This window comes from Thermobia domestica, chromosome 8 (genome assembly GCF_964235325.1).
Source record: "Thermobia domestica chromosome 8, izTheDome1.hap1.1, whole genome shotgun sequence".
Classification (NCBI taxonomy): Eukaryota; Metazoa; Arthropoda; class Insecta; order Zygentoma; family Lepismatidae; genus Thermobia; species Thermobia domestica.
In genome coordinates, this window is record NC_137461.1 from 38,744,639 (window position 1) to 38,753,377 (window position 8,739).

The 8,739-nt window shown below is 34.6% G+C and overlaps 1 long non-coding RNA gene across 1 annotated transcript; it reads left to right on the plus strand.

Annotated features, from left to right (window-relative positions):
• The first annotated feature begins 4,972 nt into the window (after positions 1 to 4,972).
• Positions 4,973 to 8,393, plus strand: LOC145691673 (uncharacterized). The gene is made up of 3 exons (XR_014132486.1): positions 4,973 to 5,009; positions 7,518 to 7,650; positions 8,188 to 8,393. It is a non-coding gene; the product is annotated as an uncharacterized LOC145691673 (long non-coding RNA).
• Positions 8,394 to 8,739: the final 346 nt, after the last annotated feature.

Consider the following 8,739-nt stretch of genomic DNA (forward strand, 5'->3'; position numbering starts at 1 on the left):
AAACGTTCATTTGGGGGTAGTCCTGGAGTCCAGCCCCGGAAAAAGTTTGAATGACACCACAATCTTAGGCCTTATTTCAACAACTTTTACAAATGTCGGGGTGTTCAGCCCCTCTGGCTACCGCACTGCTTGTAACATCGATTGTTCCTAAACATCACCAGTCTCTGTTCACCTCCATCTTCAGCCATAATTTTATCCTTTCAAGTTAAAGGAAATACAGTCGTTCTTCTTCACATTTGACGTTCTTAAAAGTAAAATTATGAAACGTGCGATTTTGCCATTTTGAATGTAAATTTATGTCCCCTCCTCCTGAAACAAATCTAATGGGCGCAACCCTTTTCCTAAACTCCGCATATGTGCTCCACCCTGTTCAAAATAGAAAAATGGAATTTGGATATTTTCTGCAAGACTATTCGCGAGATATAGAATTTCATATGCAGTACCGGTACTTCTGTTTACTTGGTACTGGAATTCATAGAATTGAAAGTAATTGTTTTGTGTAAGTGTAATGCAGAAATCATGGATAAATGTTTTGTGTTGCTAAAAATGTTTGAAAATTGTTAAGAAAATTTTCTAGAGGGATGGAAAATATTCTTCCCTGGCTGGGACAGCAGTAATTAAGTTAGTGCGAGGGAAAGCAAAACTAGAGATGAGGAACTTCCCTAGCTTCCCCCCATACAAATAAATAACTGCAAGTAACTAACTTTTTTTCTGACGTATAACTGCCTATCGTCCTGAGTGTCTCTATGAATGAGCGAGTAAGGATGTTGCTTGGTAATCGTGAAGTTCATGGATCGAATCCCGTCCAGCTAGCTAAAAACTTGTTTCATTATTCGTTCCCCATATCTTAAGATGTTTCTCTCACTCCGTAATCATCCGATGCTCTCAACTGAGTTCTCCACTTCATTTCAACAACTGGTAGTACGATGCCTTCGGATTCGGGTGAGCTTTACATGTCTACTTACGAAATTAAAATTTGCGACAGAATATGGATGCTATCCGATCATTCTGTCTCCAATTCTAAATGTTCACATGTGACTGTATCTCTCCTTCATCATATTTGCATCTTTCGTTCTCCAATGTCGTCAGCTATGACAAGATAACTTGGGAGAAAACTTCAAATCATAAAAGCGCTATAACGATGGGTTCACTTTCACTAAGTATTTGATTAAAAGTATGTGTTTTCACATTGAAGGAGGGAGGATTCGCTCTTCCTACCCTCCTGAAGTGACAATATTTATTCAATCTCTGCAAAGTCATTTCAGATCAAACGCATGAAAGAGTGTTCATTGCAACAGCAACAATATTGGAATTTCATTTTTTTTTTTTTTTTTTTTTTTTTTGCACTTTATCTTCACGAATAGGACCAATATATAGTAAGATGGTTGCCATAAGACCTACACGTCTGAGATTCATCTCATTTTGGAGAAATGATGCTGTAAATGGTTGTGGGAATTTCGCCCAAGTGCACGGGAATTTTCAGTGCCTGGCGATTGTGCGACCCACCTTCCTTTAAAGCCAATTCGATTGCAATACTTCATGGCATATGCTTCGGAATTAATTGGTGGAGCACTTTTGACGTTAAGCTCCATATGGGTGTACCATCCAAAGGGTCCCTCACTGTACAGTCATGGCTTTATTTTATGTATATATATCCCTTGTACACTAAGTAATGAAACAGTGTAGGAAATGCTTTAAAAATCGAAGGGACCACAAATAAATATATTGTGAGCAGGCAAACATAAAGCTGGGCAAGTTCTTGATTATCAATAAAAACATCACCTAATCTGCTCCAGGAGCGAAAGATCTTTGGCCCCAACGTGGCATGACATAGAGATTAAATCTGGTGCAGTCCATTATCAACTACGTCTTTCGTCATTGTCATGGTCTGTAGCGTGTACGTAACGATCGGTCTTACCAACCTGCAGTCGATTTTATTTCTCAGTGTAAGACACTTTTCGAAGTACATTTGTAGCCATGTGCAGCAACAAAGTACAAATCACTCATCATTTAAACGAGTTCAAAATTCATTTAAACGAGCACGATTAATCAATTGTAGAAAACCACTACCGCTTGCAATTACGGTTTTTACTTTATAATGATCTACGTTAAAGAGGAAATAGTTGATTTTGAACATCAGTTTCATCAACCAACTCCATTTCTAACATTTGGCCCTTTTCATCCTTTTGTCTCTCGGTTGGAAGAACATATACAAGCACAGAGAGTAAAGATCAGGTTGCCTAAATATATTAAGCCTTTGGAAGTCAAAAATGAGAATAAACTTACTATAATATCAGAATGACATTATGAAAATACATATGCATCTTTTCTTTCGATGATCTTCTGTCATCTTTTTCTGCAACACCACAATACTGTTGTTATCGAATGTCTGTGGTTTCTGCTGGTCAAATAAATAAATGGCGGGTGATTCACAGGAATCTTCTGAAACTAACATAGTACCGTTGAGCGAAGTCTGCAGAGACCAAAACAAGTGATAGTCTGAGGTTAAGAACTATGTGCTATACGGTAGAGCCATTAAAAATTCTCGGACAAGTTCTCCCAATCATAACAGTGTTAAAGGTGTATGAGGTGAGCGTATACGACACTCTTTCTGCTGACCAGTTCTGGTCGTTTCAGTTGACCTGTAGGTGCACTTGCGCTAATTACTGACAGAATATTACTAGTCTATCGTTCTGTCCAGAGACAGCAGCTCATTGCCTCAGACTGTGGAGCTCATCTAAGATTCTTTTTGCATATAGCTGTCATAGGATATAATCTTTTCATCACACATGATCAACCGTTTCATGAATAGCACGAGTTCGTTTCAGTAAAGATTCGTTCGATCGAATAAATATTTTGAATCAGATCACGTTGCACCCAAACATCGAGAGCTCATTTTCGCATTCAGCTTTTTCCAAATCTTTTAGCACTCTTCAGTAAAGTTTATTTGGGTCCTTGGATGTCAAAGGGGAAGAGGTGGTTTAAGATTTACGTCCAGAATAAAATTTTCCACAAGTACCTCAAGATGGTGTTGAAAAATAGAGAAGTTAACATTGCAAGGATACAGTAGGGATTAAAGACAATATTGAAAGGCAGAAGAAATGAAAAGAGAAAAGAACGAAAAATCTCAGATTTTCAGTAGATATATAGTAAGTACATGTTAACGATTGTGTTAAAAGATAGACTTTATCATGGATATTATTCTAATATGTTGTAATTTCATGCAATATTAAGAGGCTATTCATTGCTTTATTGCCTCCAGTTTAATTTAAATTAATCGGTAGTGCACATCTGAGTTCTCCTCTTTCTTGATACTATCAGAGTGGCGTAATCGTTACTTACTTATGCTCAACAAAACATGTCGCAGTTACCAAATTTCGATCAATTAGATCCAGAAAGACAGAACATTCAAATACACTGTATTTGGACTGTTTTATATTGCGACTAACAGGGCGGGGTGCAAAGGTTTACGTGCATCCCCCTTCGTTGTAAAATATTCACTATCTAAAATGAGAAGCTAGCAGTCAAAATACCAATACTTTTCGAAACTTTCTGCCATCATGTTTCCTTTTGGGGCTTAAAAGAAGGTAGAGCTTTGCAAAAGCAATAGTTTAGTAGATTTTCAAAAGATTGAACGAAAAGGATTCACCAAGCAAAATAATATAATATTTGTCAAGTAGGGAAGAAAACTCGAGCCAGGAGAAGAGAACATTTTTTCCTGCATAACACTTACTACCCTCTTTAAAATACTTTCTTCCGTTCTATGCATCAGCGTCTTCAGTGGTAAAGAATATTGTCAGATGTCACTTTGAAGAGTTTCAATGTGATTGATTATTTTGGTATTTATTGGTGCACCCTCCCTCAGACAATCCTGGCTCCGGCTCTGGCGACTAACATTGCCTGATAAACAGGTTTCTACATTGCCTTGGTTCCAGAGTATATAGAGAGCTCGCAGATCATTGATTGTCAGGGGGTTGCAACTAAGAAACCTTTGGATAAATTTGAAATGCTTAAAATTTGCTTATTATGACACAAAATACACTATGTCCTTAAATTATCTTTACTGCTATAGGCTTTAATAACTTTAAAACTATACTAGATAACAACAAACGATTCTCAATGCATGACAAGATAACTCGTAAACTCATGTTTCCTCACACATGTCATACATGTCACTAATACACGTTAATATGTGCACCCCTAATGGCTAAATATAAGGTATAGGAACTTCACGGTGACATGTTCGAATGCAATGCTAATGTGTGTCTTCAAGTCTTGTATGACTGTAACCTTTGTACACCTGATTCTTTACAAAACCCCATTAGAAGAAGTCTAGTGGTGTGGGATTAAGTGTTCATAGGGGCAAATGAGTCGGATTATCACGTCGAATCCACCTATCCAGAAACTTTTTCTCCAAAAATTAACGGACATTTAGGGACAAGTGAGATTGGGTTCCATCCTGCTGAAATATGTCAGGTTACAATTCTGGCTGCATTACAATTCTCTTCCCCCTCCCCTCGCAAACGAATACTCAAGGCGCCAATAAAGGACACTTTTCAGGATATGTTGAGGACATCAACATAAAGGTCTTGTGTTTTACCAAGTATTGTCTGGACTAATTGAAGTTAGTGATGGGTAAGGAGATGAAAAAACGGAATTGAGAACAAAACTTCACACATCTCTACAATACTTAGTATTATTACTGTAATTAATTCCAAACCGGATCCTATAATAACTGCCATTATGTGATAAAAAGAGAAAATAATTAAAAGTAATTGTTGGTAATGCATAAACAATGTGCTTTAATTCATATTTATTCAAATGTAACTAACAAGTGCTTGGCTCATCAAAGTTAACAGGTGAATTAATATATGAATCATAAGCACTATATGAAGTGTTAATCTTTCAAGGATAAATCCCTCTATAAATAAGGTTGCTTTTGAAATTTAATCATAAGTTATATCTTCTCCAAGAAGAAAACAATTCAGGAAACAATCATGTTCGCAAAGGTAAGTTTATTTTTATTTCTATGTATAATATCCTCAAATCAGATCTATCCAGATGCATGCATTAAGATTTATAATACTTAAGTAGCCCAATTCCAAAACGCCTCTTGTTCACTTCACAAAACATTCATTAAATCAAGTGTCTTTCTTTAATTTCTTTTCTTTTTCTTTTTTCTTTTCCTTTTTTTCACCAAATTCATTTCTACACCTGAAAATAAGCAAAATAAGTTTTGTAAAAGGCAAGCTGTAAAATACTTGAACACTTTAAATGGAATAAATTAGCTGAAATTAGATACAAACAAAAAGTTTTTTAAAAAAAATCCAGAAAGCAGGAAGAGTGACCTAAAGGAATTGGATGACCTTGTTAGTTAATAATATCACGTTATTCAAAGTAATTCCTGTGCTTAAACAGGTCACTTAAGAAAAAAGCTGCGTGATGAAATTGCTTCCTAGGCAATTAATTCAACTAGTTCATTTTTAACAAACTAAAGTTAACATAAATGTGCTTTTAGTTAGAGATACTCTTACCTTTCGTGAAAATGAAGAATTGTAGAACAAAAATTTTTCCCGATTGGAGAATATATTGCGTATGAAAATTCCGTACTTAAAATGTGCCTATAGAGAAGAATGTAGAAAATGACTAAGTCTAAAAGCAAATTAATTAGAAAACAGGAGTAATAGTAATTAAGAAAAGATTCATATAGAAGGTAATGAGAGAAACAAAAGTTAACCTTTTAGTGCGTTATGTTATTAAAACACCAGGGGCGCCCTAAGAAATATATCTATAAAGCATCTCCATGTTTGCTATATTACGTCTGGTATTTAATATACGTGGTTTGCTGTATTACGTATACATTTTCGTGAGCCAAGGGGGGCCCGGGCCCCACGCTGTCCTCCTCTTCGGGCGCCCATGAAAGAGAGAGAAAATAAAAACAAGGCGGAAGAAAGTGCGACATACGCAAAGAACGAAAAATGGCGTACTTTTAGCTGAAGACCACAGTGCGTGGAAAATACTTAATTAGCTACAAGATGCCGTCCCATAGGTTGAAAGATATTTATTTTGTTGCTAACGATGTAAATACTCCACTAAATCTGAAACTTACGGTATATAAAGTTAGTTATTACAGTTCACAGAACCAAGAAATTATCGTTTTCATTTTAATCCTGCAGTGTCAAGATGTATTCACTCAAAACGTATCAATTCTACAAACTGATTAACATTTCTACAATTTACTCGAAGTATTCAATAAATAACTTCACACAATTAAATTAAATTCACATGTATTTACAGAAGAGGAAGTTATGTGGTAGAAATCACAGTCAAAAAAAGTTATATATTTTTTAAAAATATTTTTCATACATATTGAAAAACCAGAGATTGATTTATTTCTCTATGTTCATTGAGTTAGAAGAGACCAGGCGTTTCGACCTAACAGTAAAGTTCTAAATACAAGAGATTGGGTTCCTTCTTGTATTGTACTGTATTGTTCTACGCTACGTGACTTCTGTAGGTGAGTGGGTCATAAGAGAAATAGGTTAAGAGGAATTTAACCACAGTTACACGATTGATATAAAAGACTGCCGTAAATTTGCTTCGGGGATCCAGTCTGTACAATGGAGATATAAAGCAGTTGTTTTGAAGAAGCCTCCATCGTTCGAAACATAGAGATGGATCTCTCCTGCCCATTAAAGGTTGGATCTTCTGGTCTCTTCTGCATGAATGTTGAACTGTGAATTTTCAATCGGAAGTGTTCAGGATTCTTACCGTGTAATAGGAAATGTCTACCATCTAAATCTCACTTTCGTAATATTGAATTAATTAGCTTTCACTCTTGTCATCTCTATTAATTAGTTATTAATTTTGTAACTCCATTTAATTAACCTTATCATATTTCAATAAATCATTGTAAATATACTAGCAATCCTTTTTACATCATTTAAATATTTACGTTTCCATAATTTAACTAAAGGGGTATCTTATTTAGTAGTGACAGGCATTTTGGATAGCCAATACAATTTGTTTACATTTCCTAATGACATAATGGCTATCAGAATTTTATTATTACACCCCAACAGAAAAGTACACCACAGTTAGGACGTTCTTTTAATGCTCTTTTCTAGCATATCACTTTTATTAAAACACTGCTGAGCAACATTTCCCAACAGAGAGTAATGTTGTAAACTGAGAAAATGAATTTAAAATGTCAGTAACTCTTGACTTTCGGAAAATTGGAAAAGCTGGTTACATTATAGAACCAATTTTTGAATTAAATGTACGAAATAAGTTCTAGCTTAGGAACGCGCAATAAGGACGCAGAACGTAACTACAAAAAAGTAAGCTTTTCATTACTAAAATGATAATAACTCAGTGATAAAGTCTACCTCTAGACATTTTTTATGAGTTATTCAATGCTAGTTTTTCTGAAATTGTTAGAGAAAATTGGCCATTGATAACAGTTTAGAATGTTATTACCAAATACCAATAACAATACTAATTCTTCTTATTTTCAGGTCTTCGTTTTCCTTGCCCTTGTCGTGTGTGTTGCTTTGGCTATTCCCAGGCCCATACCTATCCCATATCCTCAGAGAATTCCTTTGCAACAACAGAGAGGAGAAAACATGCAGACAGCTAACATGATGTGGGGTGAGTACTTACTCTAATTACCCAGTCGTATTTGCATATATTTCAGTTGATTCGAAAATTACTGTACATGAATGACTATAGGTTTACTTGTATAAAATGTTCTGTGTAAAATCATGTGACAAAGTACATTTACAACCATTTTGAAAATAATAGTCAGATATATTAAGATTAGTAAAATTATTCTTGGATCGAAATAAATAATCAAATGAGATGTTCCGGATAGTAACGATGATCTCAACAAAAATTACGTAGAATCCGAACGCTCGGAAACTATGCGTGTAGGTTATGGAGGTCGTTCCTCTTTCTCTTAGAAAATACAGTTTCTTCCAAATAAATACGCTATTATTTTGACCATTCATATTGCATTTTCAAGAAATAAGCCTTTGCTGCATTTGCTCTTACTATCAGGAATATCTTATATCAACATGAAAATCTTAATTAACATTTAGCCACTTGGTATTACAACATATTTTCTTTTATATTATTCATTAATTATTACAGATGCATTCATTACTAATGATATATATTTTGTTGTAGGATTTCCATGGTTCTGGGGTTAACTGACTAAGTATTAAATTAAATGACTTGGAATATCGGATTGCGATCGAAGAATACTAAAAACAATCTCCACTACACAAGAAATTGGATAGAGAAAAAAATTTCCTAACATTAAATTTTGGACAATTCTAATATATGTAATTTAAGAATGTGTTGAAAAGTAGAGAAAATAATAAAGAATTTGCAAGAAATTTGTTTTTACTTTGAACATTTTGAACATTAAATATATTGTTTAGATCTATGCTTCATTTGTTATTGTCCGTGTTTAAAAACGGTTTGCTTTACTTTCTTAATATTGAGAGCATACTCTATATATAAAAGTTCGAATTTCTCGAGGGAATATTAGAATTCCTTCATTTCTAAAAAAAAAAAAAGAATGATATTGTATCTTAAACATACTGCCATCAGATATTGTCGTAAAGGCCAAGTGAGATGGGTGGTAAATGAAAGTAAGGTAGAACGGAAAAAAGTATCGAATGCATAACATGGAATTAGAGGAAAAGATGAAGAATAAAAAGTAATATAGTACAA